Genomic DNA, 15,494 nt, shown 5'->3' with positions numbered 1-15,494 from the left:
TGTCTGTTTTCTTCCGTGATAGTAGGTGTATCAATAGTAGCTAGGTACGAATTTAAAAGTTCTTTCTTATTTTGGGATGGGTTATCTGCAATATTGTATAGCTTCCTATAATAAGAAACAAATGAATTAACAATGCCTTCATTAGCATGAATGGTTTCACCGGTAGGTCGTCGAATTGTTCTAATGAAATTGGAGAGTCTCTGTTTTTTAAGAGATCTAGCAAGTAGACGTCCAGCCTTGTTGCTTTCTACAAAAAATTTACATTTTGTGGTCAGTGCTCTCATATGGGCTTTTTGAACTAGAAATCTATTAAGGGCCTCTCTTGCTGCAGTCATATTATCGAGTTTAGAAGAAGAAGATGGGTCTAACTTAAGTGCGGCTTCACAGGTCGTCAGATCATTAGTTAAGGAGGTGAATTGGGCAGTATGTAATTTGCGCTGAGTTGCGTTATGTTTTATTATGACCCCCCTTATGTAAAATTTGTAGGCCTCCCAATTATTTGCGGGCGACGTGTCTTCTGGTCTATTTAGGGCAAAGAATTCATCTGAGAATTTTTTAAGGTCGTCAACTATAGCTTGGTCAGTTAGTAGGTGGTCATTGAGTTTCCAGTTGTATGTAGTGTTAGGTTTACTAGCCCACTTAAAGCAAGTAGAAACCATACTGTGGTCGGACCAAGAAGTATGGGTTATTTTTGAGCTAACTAGGCCTGAGAGGAGAGTTTGATCACATAAAATGTAATCAAGCCTGGAGTATGTGTGCTGTGGGTGTGAAAAGAAAGTGTAATCCTGCATATCAGTGTGTACTATTCTCCAAGTATCAAACAAATTAATAGCTCGTAGGGCCAAACAGTTGGATTTGAGGGTATTATTGCGCAAGTATGATTTCCCACTTGATGTGTCTAGAACTGGATTCATAGGGAAATTAAAATCTCCACCAACTATAATCGGGCCTTTGGCTGTATCTAGTATTAAGTTGGTTAGATGTTTAAAGAAGTGGGGGGTGGGTCTGTTTGGGGCATAGATATTTACCAGGGTAATAGGAGCGCCATAACACAATCCAATCAAAATTAAGATTCTACCCTCGTTGTCTGAATGTTTTTGTATTAACTCGAAGGGGAGGTTGCGTCTAAATGAAATACTAACTCCATTTTTTCTATGTGTACCTGAGCTACAGAAATGTTGGTCGAAATATCTCTTGGATAGGATTGGCTCGTGATTTTTCTTAAAATGTGTCTCTTGGGTCATTATGATGTCAATTTTACGTTTATGAAAATCGTGGAACGCAATAGAGCGTTTTTCTGCTGATAGGAAACCTTTAACATTTTGTGTGGCTATGCGTAGAGACTCTGCTCTGTGGCTTGGACGAAGAGTTGTCATAGTAACTGGTGTATGTGGTTTTGGAACAAACCTAAAAAGAGAAACCAAATGGGATGTTGGGGGAAGGGGTTAGTTGAGGGGACCCGTTGAGGTGGGACGAGAGGGTTGGTATTGGTGGAGTGAGTAACCAGGAGGGAACAAATATAGCAGGAAGGGATGAAAAGGGGGTAATGGTAATAAAAACAATATGAAAGCAAATAACAGTGATTAGAACAATAATAATTCTGTTAGCAATAAAATAGAATATAATTCCTGAGAGAACGTAGATATGAATGTAAAGTGGAGTTGTGATTTAAAATTTCGTTCTGGGAGCTATTGTTACAGGCCGGGTGTCGGTGCAATCAAAGGTAACATATTTATTATTTAGCGAGATGTAGTACTTCTTCAGCTATGAGGAATATCTGGGTTGTGGAGATTGTCTGATTCGAGATCTGCTACTAGTTTTTAGGGTGTTATACATAATGATGATAAGATGGCATTAAGAGTGTCGCATGATAACGACTGAGCGGCTGTATAATATGTGATTATGTTTTGTAATATAGGTCGGAGATTCGGGTCTTATTGGACAATCATTAAAGACCATAACTACAAAGTAGATAGTGTGATAAAGACCTTAACTACATCAGGTTGTGCCGCCTCTTTTGTCTATAGGTCTGTATTTATAGCTATAGAAAATTTGTATATGGAATGTGCAATCTGTATGTTGTGCAATATTGTCAAAGCAAAATCAACTGTAAACGACAGCAATGAGTTAAACTCAATATTGAATCTAACAAAACATTAAATAAAAGGAATATAATGTCCTCATAACATGTCTGGGATATAGACTCCATCATATACAGCTCAGTGCCTTTTTCTATCCCCCTTGAGCATATATAAAAGGTGGATAAATGTCCTGGGTTCAGGCACAGATATTTCTTGTATACTTGGGAGAATGTGGGGAGCATTTCAACAGTGAGAAAATAACATGTACATAAAACCTGTGAAAAGAACATATGGTTATCTACAGATCTATAACTGAAGATCATTACAAAAAGGATATTGAGAGGTTCATCTTCAACATTCAGGATCGGCTATAAAGGACAAGCAAGGGAAATAAGCAAGTAGTGTTAGAACAACATGATAAGGTTACTCATCTGACAGAGTCCATGTCCATGGTGTCAGTAATGTCCATGCTAGTGGAGGAGATTTGCCTTCTTTTATTCTGACTGGGGATGGAATCTGGACCTGGTCTTCTTTGAGGCAAAGAGTTGGGAAGTCTGTTCTGTAGCTTGTGAGGGGAGTGAGGAATGTTCTCATCCGGTGTGGAGATATTCAGGATGTTGCAGAATCTACCGATGTCAGAAGGCGAAGAGCACTCTGTTTTTTTCCCATTTTTCATGACGATAACAGATGTAGGAAAGACCCACCTATAAGGGATGTGAAGTGTACGAAGATGTGATGTCAAGGGCTGGAAATCTCGTCTCTTTTGTAGTGTCCTGAGGGATAAATCTTGGTAAATTTGTACTTTATGGTCCTGAAAGTGAATAACTTGTCTTTTCCTGGCAGCATTATATATCTCCTCTTTTTGTCTATAGTTCTGAAAATGTACTACAATGTCTCTTGGAGGAGAGTCTTCAGGGGGTTTTGGTTGGAGTGCCCTGTGAGCTCTATCTAAAGGGATTTCTGAATGCTCCAAAAGGTTATCTCCTAATATGACAGTGAATAGAGCCTGAAGGTACTCTCGGATATCATTGGTTGAGACTGATTCTGGTATCCCCCTAAAACGGAGATTCCCTCTCCTGGTACGATTTTCCAAATCGTCAATTTTGTCTTCTAATTCTGTGATGTGTTGGATTTGCCGTATCTGGTTAGTTGAGAGATTTGCCAGTTTTTGTGCTACCACATACTCATGCTCTTCTAGGGTGTCGACCCTGTGGTTAAGATCGTTGATTTCTTTTTTCAAGTCAGCACATTCGTTTTTGATACATGTTTTGACCTGTTCGATTAGGGCTGCTATGGCTTTGTAGGTTATTGGTGTGTCGTCATCTTGAGTCAGATTTGTGGTTGTAGTGTTATTAGTTATAGATGATCCATTATCTTGGTCTTCTTCAATGGGAGCCACCTGGGGTTCCAATGATTTGGCTGTGGGTACTTGGTCTGTTTGTTTAAAAAAAGCGTGTATTGCGCCCTGATTAGTTTGTGATGATTTTTGTGGTTTATCTTGGCGGGTGTTCTTCCTTTGTGACATGGTATTGGAGGTTGGTGGTAGGCTTTTACAATCTTCCTTAAAAATCCCAATGCACAGTATCTCCCAGGGAATATACCCACACAGGGTGTTAGCGGTAAAAAGGGAGCTGGTTATGACCTGTCACAATTGCGCTTGGTGGGAAACGGAGCAGGGGTATGTGCTGCAACTTGCTGTAAGAGATGTAATAATCCTGGTATTTGGTGACAGCAGTGATCTGTTATGTAGCCCCTGTGAGAGGATGTGTATACTCAGCTTTGAAAGCGCTCTGTGTAATCCTTTTTATTTTTTATGATCTGGGTAGAGAGTCCGTGTAGGCCGGGGTAAGGCAGCTAGTAAATTGCAAAATCATGCAAGCAGTTTCACAATTAAAGATTCCCTTGCTTGGATGTGCCTGTTTCAGGGATAATAGTAGCGTGGATTAAGTTGAGCTGATGACCGGACAGGGTTTGGTAGTGGGTCTGTACTTCAACAGTTGGTACAATATTGCTCTCTGTAGCTTGAGCACGCAGAAAAGAAATTTATATATATATTAAAAGTGCGTCATTGATTTTGTCTGGTAATCCAGATACAGATCCAACTCTTTTTGGTCCTATATACATATAGGGAGGCCATTAATAAAGGGTAACCTCAGCTTTCAAGTGTCTTTTCAACCCAATAAAATTAGTAATATCCCAAAGTACAGAGGTAATGAGTGCTTGATATAAAAGTGCGTTGTATGAGCGGTTCCTAGTTTATCTGCGGTGGCATGTGAGCAGATGGATTAGGCCCTGTTCAGCAGTGGTGTGGGTCTGGTGGCGGGATAAACCGCTGAGTCGTCTGTGCATACATTTGTAAAATGAGTGCCCGTCTGGGGCGGTAATAGGCCCGGGTCAGTGTGTATAGCGATAACGCCTTACCGGCTAATGTTAAGCTGGATCCGGTCTTGACAGATTGCGTAGTCAGTGATGTTGATACAGCCGGTGTCTTTAGGCATCCTGGTCTTAAGCGCCTTCTTTATCAGCTGCGTGTAGGGCTCCGGCACTTGCAGAGTTCCGCATTAAAACCCCCATGAGTAGTAGTGCCGCGGTGTTTGCTGCAGTGATGGCCGTAGGCCAGTCGAGATTCTCCGGTCTCGTGCTAGATTAAGAGCTGATTTTTCAAGGATGGCTTCTTGGTTACTTATCACATCTGTATATCATTAAAGGATCACCATAAGTGCGGATATGATCGCTTTTTTAGTGAAAACACCCGGCCCGTGCACAGAGCTTCACTGAAGTGCGGCCATCATGGTCGGCTGCTCGCTCCGCCCCCCCAACGCTGCTTTTTTACTAACGCTGGTATTACGAGTCTTGCAGGTACAGGTGTACTGCTCACTTTTTTGGTCAGACTCAAAAATACCGCAAATCCACTTACGTCAATTGCGTATCCTATATTTTCAATGGGACTTGCATAGCGCCGGTATTACGAGTCTGACAAAAAGTGAGCGGTACAGCCTCTCCTGCCAAGACTGGTACCGCATTTAAAAGTCAGTAGTTAAGAGTTTTATGGGCTAACGCCGTAGCATAAAACTCTTAACTAAAGTGCTAAAAAGTATACTAACACCCATAAACTACCTATTAACCCCTAAACCGAGCCCCCCCCCCCCCACATCGCAAACACTAAAAAAATATTTGTAACCTCTAATCTGCCGAACCGGACATCGCTGCCACTATAAAAATATATTAACCCCTAAACCGCCGCACTCCTGCATCGCAAACACTAGTTAAATTTTATTAACCCCTAATCTGCCGTCCCTAACATCGCCGGCACCTACCTACATTTATTAACCCTTAATTTGCCACCCCCAACGTTGCCGCAACTATATTAAATGTATTAACCCCTAAATATTTTTTTTAAATTGTATTTAATTGCATTTAGTTTAGGTAATTAATGTAATTATAGTGTAGTGTTAGATGTAATTGTAACTTAGGTTAGGATTTATTTTACAGGTAAATTTGAATTTATTATAGGTATCTATTAAATAGTTTAATAACTATTTAAAACTATTCTACCTAGTTAAAATAAATACAAAGTTGCCTGTAAAATAAAAATAAACCCTAAGATAGATACAATGGCCCCAAGTTATTAAGGTCTGGCGGACCTGATCTGACAGTGCGGATCAGGTCCGCCAGACCTCGCTGAATTCGGCGAGCAATACGGGGAGTGTTAGGGTTAGACTTAGATTTAGGGGTTAATAACTTTAATATAGTGGGGGCAACTTTGGGGGCGGCAGATTAGAGGTTAATAAGTGTAGGTAGGTTGTGGCGACATTGGGGGAGGCAGATTAGGGGTTAATAAATATAATGTAGGCGTTGGCCATGTTGGGGACAGCAGATTAGGGGTTAATAAGTATAATGTATGTGGCGGCGGTGTCCGGAGCGGCAGATTAGGGGTTAATAATATAATGTAGGTGTTGGCGATGTCGGGGACGGCGGATTAGGGGTTAATAAGTGTAAGATTAGGGGTGTTTAGACTCGGGGTTCATGTTAGGGTGTTAGGTGTAGACATAAAAAGTATTTCCCCATAATAATCAATGGGGCTGCGTTAGGAGCTGAACGCTGCTTTTTTGCAGGTGTAAGGTTTTTTTTCAGCCGGCTCTCCCCCATTGATTCCTATAGGGAAATTGCGCACAAGCACGTTTTGCCAGCTCACCGCTACCGTAAGCAGCGATGGTATTGAGGTGAGATGTGAAGCAAAATTTTGCTCTTCGCTCACTTTTTTGCGGCTAACGCCGGGTTTCTAAAAACCCGTAATACCAGCGCTCTCTGTAGGTGAGTGGTGACGGAAAACTGTTCGTTAGCACCGCACAGCATTACCGACAAAACTCGTAATCTAGGTGTATTTGTGTTAGACTTTTGTATTAGCTAATGTGCAATACTCTTAGGAGCATATGTATCAAGCTCCGATTGGAGCTTGATGCCCCGTGTTTCTGTCAAGTCTGCAGACTCGCCAGAAACAGCAGTTATGAAGCAGCGGTCACAAAGACCGCTGCTCCATAACCTGTCCGCCTGCACTGAGCAGGCGGACAGACATCGCCGCAATTCAACCCGATCGAGTACGATTGGGTTGATTGACACCTCCCTGCTGGCAGCCCATTGGCCGCGAGTCTGCAGGGGGCAGCGTTGCACCAGCAGCTCTTGTGAGCTGCTGTTGCAATGCTGAATCCGGCGAGTGTATTGCTCGCCGTATTCAGTGATGTCTGTCGGACCTGATCCACACTGTCGGATCAGGTCCGACAGACATTGATAACTAGAGGCCTTAGCCTCTGATTTTGCATTGTAATTGACCTTTGTTTTACCATGTTGTATGCCATGATATTAACCTCAATAAAATAAAAATAAACTGAATTTCTATTCCCCTTTCTATCCACTGAATAGGTATAAACTGGCTACAGTGATTATTGTTGCTTTTCTAATTGTTTTATTATGGTATTTTTATTTTTTATATAAAGGTCTGTTTTAAATTATAGTGTTCTGTGTTGCTTTTCAAAAAATAAATAAAATTAAGTTATTATGAGTAAAGATAAGAGGAAAAAAACCTGCAGTTATATATTTCAGGGGAACAGCACCCACCAGTCAGAGGCAAGAAATCCAGGGCCAACTCCTGTATACAATTCAATCCAAAGAAATGGAATCCAGCCTCATTTAGAAAAGTAGAAATCCTTTATTAATCCCACAACATGGGTAGAGGGACAACGTTTCAGCTGACATGACTATGGGCCAATAGGCTGCCCAAAATGTTGTCCCTCTACCCATATTCCATTTTTTTTTAAGAAAACAAAAAACAAAAAACCCTTTCTTGTGTGAGAATAGTAATACACAACAGATTTGGATATTTCCCACTGGGATATGGGAATCTGGCAATAGCGGACCTACTCAACAGAGGGCCCTGGTGCATTTTATTTTTTGTTTGCACCCTCGAAAGGTTACTCAGTAGTAAGCAATAGTAATAATATACACGCTGCTCTGTATAATGATTTTGAGGATAGATAGAATACATATATGTGTATAGACTGGCTGCTGTGGGCTCCACAGCACTTGGGCCCTAGTGCCACTGCACCTGCTGCACCAATGCAGCTGTATCCAACTCAGCTTTCCATGTGCTCCCCCCCCCCATTTCTGTCACACATTTGAACTCCTAAACACAGCATACACTGGGTGTGGGGGGGGAGCACTTGCCCATTAAAGCAGTACAAATCAATGAGTCCGGACTCCATTAAAATAAACAGACCTTGGTTAACCCTGTCCCTCTTATATTGTTATATTGGTTCCCCCGTAAGGTGACCATATTGCCGCTTTAAAAAGGGACACATGAAAAATACATATGTCAGGTTTCTTATACAAAACATTTCTTTAAACAGCCCTGAAAACAGACCTTTTTAAAGTGGCAATATGGTTACCCTAGCTCCCTGTTATGTTGTCCCAACTGTAAATTCAGCTGAACGCAGTTTGCTGTCTCAAGCAGAGGCTGTTAGTACTGCACTCGGGCAGAAGGGGGGGGGGGGGTGACTAGATTTCACAGAGTAAGTGCTGTGTGTTCTTGGCACAGTACCACACTAGTGACTGAGAAGGAGGAGGGTAATCCCTCAGTACAGGAGCTCAGTATATTGCTATGGTCCTGGAGGTAAAGGGGGTCATGGGTAGGAGCTGCATACCAAATTGGGAGGGCATGAACAGTCAAGCTCCATGCATGACCAACTCTTTATTCATTGCACTAAGCTAATAATTAAGCTCCACACTTGAGACTACAGCTGCCAGATGAATGAGTGCAGTTAAATTAGTGCACACACACTAGTACACACAAGATGCATATGGCAGTTAAAAAGCTCAGGGAATTGACAATGCAGCATGAAACTTCTGGCTGCACCGCAATGATTCTTAACTGTTCTGCCGTGGTATGTGTACATGCTGATAAGTGTGTATGCATGCTAGGAGATGTGTGTATATGCTGGGACGGTTGTGTACATGCTGGGAGCTGTGTGTGTACCTGCTGGGAGGAGTGTATGCATGCTGTGAGGTGTTTGTACATGATGAGAAGTGTGTGTGCATGCTGGGAGATGTGTGTGTACGTTGGGAGATGTGTGTGTGCATGCTGGGAAATTTGTGTGCACATGCTGGGAGGTGTCTGTGCATGCTGGGAGGCGTGTGTGCATGCTGGGAGGTTTGTACATTCTGGGAGGTGTGCGTGCATGCTGGGAGGTGTGAGTGTATGCTGGAAGGTGTCTGTGCATGCTGGGAAGTGTGTGTGCATGCTGGGAGGTGTGTGTGCATGCTGAGAGGTATGTGTGTGTACCTGCTGGGAGGTGTGCATGCATGCTGGGAGGTGTGTGTGTGCATGCTGAGAGGTATGTGTGTGTACCTGCTGGGAGGTGTGCATGCATGCTGGGAGGTGTGTGTGTGCATGCTGAGAGGTATGTGTGTGTACCTGCTGGGAGGTGTGCATGCATGCTGGGAGGTGTGTGTGTGCATGCTGAGAGGTATGTGTGTGTACCTGCTGGGAGGTGTGTGTGTGCATGCTGAGAGGTATGTGTGTGTACCTGCTGGGAGGTGTGTGTGTGCATGCTGAGAGGTATGTGTGTGTACCTGCTGGGAGGTGTGCATGCATGCTGGTAGGTGTGTGTGCACATGCTGGGAGGTGTGTGTGTGCATGCTGAGAGGTATGTGTGTGTACCTGCTGGGAGGTGTGCATGCATGCTGGTAGGTGTGTGTGCACATGCTGGGAGGTGTGTGTGCATGCTGAGAAGTGTGTGTGTGTACATGCTAGGAGGTGTGTGTGTGCATGCTGGGAGGTGGGAGGTGTGTGTGTGCATGCTGGGAGGTGTGTATGTGCCTGTTGGGAAGTGTGTGTGCATGCTGGGAGGTGTGTGTGCATGCTGGGAGGTTGGAGGTGTGTGTGTGCATGCTGGGAGGTGTGTGTGCATGCTGGGAGGTTGGAGGTGTGTGTGTGCATGCTGGGAGGTGTGTGTGCATGCTGGGAGGTGTGTATGTGTGCAGGCTGGGAGGTGTGTGTACATGCTGTGAAGTGTGTGTGTAGCAACTCACAAGACTTGACAAAGTAACCTAGAGATGATGTGTAAATTAAAAAAAGGAGACCAAGACCAAAGGATTTGGCACCCTAAAGGAAAGTGGCAAAGAAGCAGAGAATGTGCCAGAGAAGAATAAACTGAGTTTACATAGAACTATGAAGAGAACAAGGAGGGAGTTAGATTTTAAATGTGAAATGACTTGAGGATGTGGAGCAGGAGAGGATGGTCAAAAAGTATTAAATGGTGGCAGATAGATCAAAATGAGTAGACTTAAAAGGCTGTGTGTTACTAGGGACTGCAAGCTCTGTAGAGAGCATACAAGCAAGTTTGTTTGGTTTAAATATGAGAATTCGATAATTATAACTAATATGCAATGTATTAAAAAAGGTTATGAGATAATATCATCCCTAGTCACAACCTTTAAAAATACGCACATAACTACTAAGCTGTTTAATCTGTACCAATAACAAAATCCTGCAATAACTATATTCTGACCTCAACTATTTCTGTGTTTACCCCAAACCAACCTCTATTCTTATCACTATTCTATATTTAAACAATGTGAGTCCTCCCACGCTATAAAAAACCTAGAGAGGAGACAGCTAAGTATGTGCAAAGTGCAGATGTTTGGAGAAATTCCAGTCTCAGCTAGGGTTGCCACCCGTCCCTTAAAGGGACCGTAAACATTTATCTAAATTCATTAAAGGGACAGTAAACACCAGAATTGTTGTTGTTTAAAAAGGTAGATAATCCCTTTATTACCCATTCCCCAATTTTGCATAACTAACACAGGTATAATAATATACTTTTTACCTCTGTGAATACCTTGTATCTATGACTCTGCAAACTGTCCCCTTATTTCAATTCTTTTGACAGACTTGCATTTTTAGCCAATCAGTGCTGACTCCTAGGAGCTTCACATGCCTGAGCTCAATGTTATCTATATGAAACACATGAACTAAACTGTCAAAATGCTTTCAGATTAGAGGTAGTCTTTAAGGTCTAAGAAATTAGCACATGAACCTCCTAGATTTAGCTTTCAAATAAGAATACCAAGAGAAGGGACTTCCGGTGGGCGGCAATCCAAGATGGCCACAGGCTCCTGAAGCTCCGTTCAGCTTAGAGTTAAAGTGGCCACAGATCTTGCCATCCTCTTCTCCCTTGACAGTAAAGGTGTCCGGGAACTCTCTGGGATCAAGGCATACCACCCCTTGGCCGAGAAGGGAAAAAAATAAGCCATTTGGCACGTTGGTGGGAACATTGCCGCCATGCTTCTCCAATCTACTCCTGATTCTGGGGAAAAAGAAACAGGGATGGAGCTCCCTAACAACACAGATTGCTGCACTGACCTCTCCATTTTGGCGGAGCTTAAAGCTATACTCCTGCCTAAACTAGATCGCTTGCTGCTTTCCTCCCGGGACTTGTGCGCGATTGTCAGCATACAGAAGCAACCTGACCGGCAAGAGACACTCTCCTGCAACCTTGCCTCTCTGATGGCGGAAGCTGATTCTATATTGCTCCTGACACCAGAGGTACACCATGTTGCCTATGAACCTTCACAGGGGAGAGGGGTGGCGGTAATAACGGAGCCCAAGACAACTATCTACAATGAGGCCATCTGGCCGAAGAAAGTATTAGAGGCGGGATCACAGACACCGTCCCTGTTGCACCCGGTGAGATACCTGGATTGCGGACCGAGCTGACACAGTCATTCTGCCCACAGAGCCTCTGAAAATGTCTCTGAAGAACCTGTCTCTACATCGGGAGGTTGGCAGCTTAGTTGGAGGGGGGAATCGGATGACTCTGCAAACCCGGTCTCTTACTCTCCCCGGCACTATACTCAGACAGCAAGCGGCTTCAGCACGAAAATCAGTGCCTTTGGCTTCATAAGTTTTGCCGCTGACTCTCCTCGGCCCTATGGTCCTATACTTAGCACCTCACTATGCCTCAGTGCTATAACCGGACAACGCTTCAGCCTCAGATTAAAAGACAGGCTGCATCTACCGAAAGCTGGAGTGGGATGAAACCACGCAGCTGGAGAAAACTACCCAAGACTAATATATCCCTCCTTGGGTATTGCAGCGCCTTCAACTAACTAATGTGTGATCTATTCAAATGCCGAAGGAGATGCAAACACATTATATTTCATCAGCCAGATGTACAGCTCTAATACCGAACTGTGTCACTATTACCCTGCAGTAGCAGACTTTCACTGTATTATAGCCAACGCACTACAGGAGCTCCTTTGGGCTAGAACAGATACGGGTGTTGGCTGAACTGTAATCCCTCACTCACATCATAGAGGGTCTACTAGCTTTTGGCTTATTATATTCTGAGACTTGCACAAGTTGTCGTACATTCCTAACGATGCCTAATGTCATCAGCCTAAATACGCAGTTAACAGCCATGGCACATAACACTGTGATATTAACGGGTTTCTATCGGGATTTTTGTGTGTTCTGACAGCAAAACTAATGTGTTTGTTTTTGTTCTTTCGCACCACATCTAAAATTGTTAATATAAATACTGCAGTTGGCGATAGTTATTTACCCTTAGTTACAGTTTTGCTTAGTCCCCCTCTTATTCCAGCACTTATATAATCTGCTCAATTTTCGAACTGAACCTCTTTGTTACTCAGATTTATTGTATGTAACACCCTTCTTTACAACGTGAGCCACACAATGAAAACCCTATACCATGCCATAAATTCATGGATTACACCTAATACACTATTTATTGGTCCCATACTAGAGGATAAATAAGATCACCTGGTATCTGATTGTATGTCATTCTGTTAAATACATGCCAGTCTTCATATTTAAACTTGAGCGCCATAAAACATGGTAATTGAGTGTTACAATTTTGATAACCCAGCTTCACCTATATCACACCCCGTAATATTATTTCCGATTTGTTGGTGCTGTTTTAATTTTATATACCCATTTGATTAAAATTAGAAAAGTTGAGACCCCTTGGTTCCCCCCACTTTGGCCGGGTAATCAACCATCCCTGAACATGCTTGTTATTAACATAGCATAATTTTTAAAATCTGCAGTACAGGTAACATATCTCGTTATCCCATTCCACTTCCATGGAAGTAATACTCTCTAGATCAACGATTAACAGCCTATTTAAAATGTATAACATCGTTAAGCTCCACCCATGGCTGATCCCCAACATACACTAATTAGTATGAGACTAGTTATCTAATCTTGGATTTACAACACTGACAACATAGATCTCATCACTCTACCCTGTGGGTCAGATGTGCTCTGCTATCCTATGTCTGATGAAATGTCTCTATAAATGTAGCATGAGAAATTATGCACATAGATGGTTAGTCAGGTTAAGTATAATTGCTAGTAGATTTGGCTACCCCCTGTTTGTTTGTTTGTTTGTTTGATTGTTTGTGTTTTACGTTTTGTGTGTGTTAGGTTAAAAAAAAAAAAAGATAAAACCCCAACATTATGGTATTAGTGAATATATAAACTACATCATGCTCTAACTCATTTAGGTCTTGTGTAGTTCTCAATACAGATATGGGCATTGTATGCTATAGTATCTGATAGACTTTCATTGTTATATGTTATTGCATCATACTGCCTTATCAATGCCATTACACCCTGCGTGGTGTGTCTTTGATTTGTTTCTTACCGCTGTACCACTTGTTGGTTATAAATAAAAATTAAAAAAAAAAGAATACCAAGAGAACAAAGCAAAATTGGTAATAAAAGTAAATTGGAAAGTTGATTACAATTACATGCCCTATTTAAATCATGAAAGATTTTTTTTTTACTTTACTGTCCCTTTAATAATAAGCACTTCATGTTCTTAAATACATTTTTATCTTAAATTGCAAAGCATAAGCACTATGGAAGCGTTTTAAAATAAAGCAATAAACTTACATAATATTCTTTCCACTATCCGCCCATGCAGCCGGGATTTTTTTTTTCATGAGTGCTCCAGGAAGGTCATGTCAATCAAAAAAAAAATTCTACCTATTTTCTAAACCACATGCGCGATATTTAGAGTCGGCTCAATCTCAAACACAGAATCTCAATGCACAAAGCACTGAGATTCTGTGTATACGACTGTTGGATTGTTTGAGTGCGCATGTGCAGGGTGAGAGGGAATGCACACACTATAAAAATTAGAGAAGACGGACGTTCACTCCGCTATTGACTGCAGGGGCAATGATGGCAATTGCTGAAAAAAAGCTTCAGATTTGTAGGCGGCCAGAATATGCACACAAATATATAACACAAAAGTGGCGTTATTTAATTCCCTATAGCGCTGCTATTACAAGTTTAAAAAAACACTGCTTGCGCGGGCAATATGGAGATTAAAAAGCTGTGTTTGATGTGCTCGTGCACGCTTTCCCCATAGGCATCAATGGGGAGAGCCGGCAAAAAAAAAGTCTAACACCTGCGATCGTGGAAACAAAAGCTCCGTAACGCAGGCCCATTGATGTCTATGGGGAAGATAAAATACATTTTAAACCTAACACCCTAACATAAACCACAAGTCTTAACACCCCTAATCTGCTGCCCCCGACATCGCCAATGCCTGTCTACAGTTATTAACCCCTAATCTGCCACTCCAGTCCCGATATCGCCGCCACCTAAATAAAGCTATTAACCCCTAAACCTCTGGCCTCCCACATCACTACCACTAAATAAAACTATTAACCCCTAAACCGCCAGCCCCCACATCACAACAACCTATATTAAACTATTAACACGTAACCCTAACCCTAACGTAACCCTAACATAACCCTAACCCTATCACCCCTAACTTTAACATAATTAAAATAGATCTAAATTAAACTTACAATTATTAACAAAATAATACCTATTAACCCCTAAACCTAACCCTAACGTAACCCTAACCCTACACCTAACCTTAACCCTAACACCCCCTAACTTTAACATAATGAAATTAGATCTAAATTAAAGTTACTATTATTAACTAAATAATACCTATTTAAAACTAAATTAAAAAAAACTACCATTACAAAAAATATATATATCTAAAAAAATAAAGATTCCTATTCTAATACCCTTTAAAAAAACAAAAACACCCCAAAATAAAAAGCATAATCTAGAATAAACTACCAAGGGCCCTTAAAAGGGCCTTTTGTAGGGCATTTCCCTGAGATAAAAAGCTGTTTTGCTCCAAAAAAAAAAAAAAGACAAACACCCCCAAACACTATACAAACCCCCACCCCCAAACTACCAAGGGCCCTTAAAATGGCCTTTTGTAGGGCATTGCCCTGAGATAAACAGCTCTTTTGCTAAAAAAAAAAACACCCCTAAAATATACATTACACAAAATAACAAACAAATTATCAAAAATAAAAAAAATATTCCTATTCTAATAACCATTAAAAAAAACACCCCAAAATAAAAAAACTAATCTTGAATAAAATACCAATGGCCCTTAAAAGGGCCTTTTGTAGGGCATTGCCCTAAATATATCAGCTCTTTTATTGAAAAAAAAAAATACAAAGACCCAGTAACATTACAACCCCCCCAACCCACAAAATAAAAATAAATCCTATTGGCTATTCAAATCAGCCAATAGGATTTAAGCAGCTCTCATTCTATTGGCTAATTTGAATTAACCAATAGAATGAGAGCTGCTTAAATCCTATTGGCTGATTTGAATAGCCAATAGAATTTTAGCAGCCCTAATTCCTATTGGCTGATTCAAATTTTTAAGCCAATAGGAATGCAAGGGACGCCATCTTGAATCACGTCCCTTGCATTGAAGATCCAGTGTCCGGCGGCGACCGTATGAAGAGGATGCTCCGCGCTGGATGTCTTCAGGATGGACCCGCTCCGCG

This window comes from Bombina bombina, chromosome 2, assembly GCF_027579735.1.
Source record: "Bombina bombina isolate aBomBom1 chromosome 2, aBomBom1.pri, whole genome shotgun sequence".
Taxonomy (NCBI): Eukaryota; Metazoa; Chordata; class Amphibia; order Anura; family Bombinatoridae; genus Bombina; species Bombina bombina.
This window is presented reverse-complemented; position numbering follows the sequence as displayed.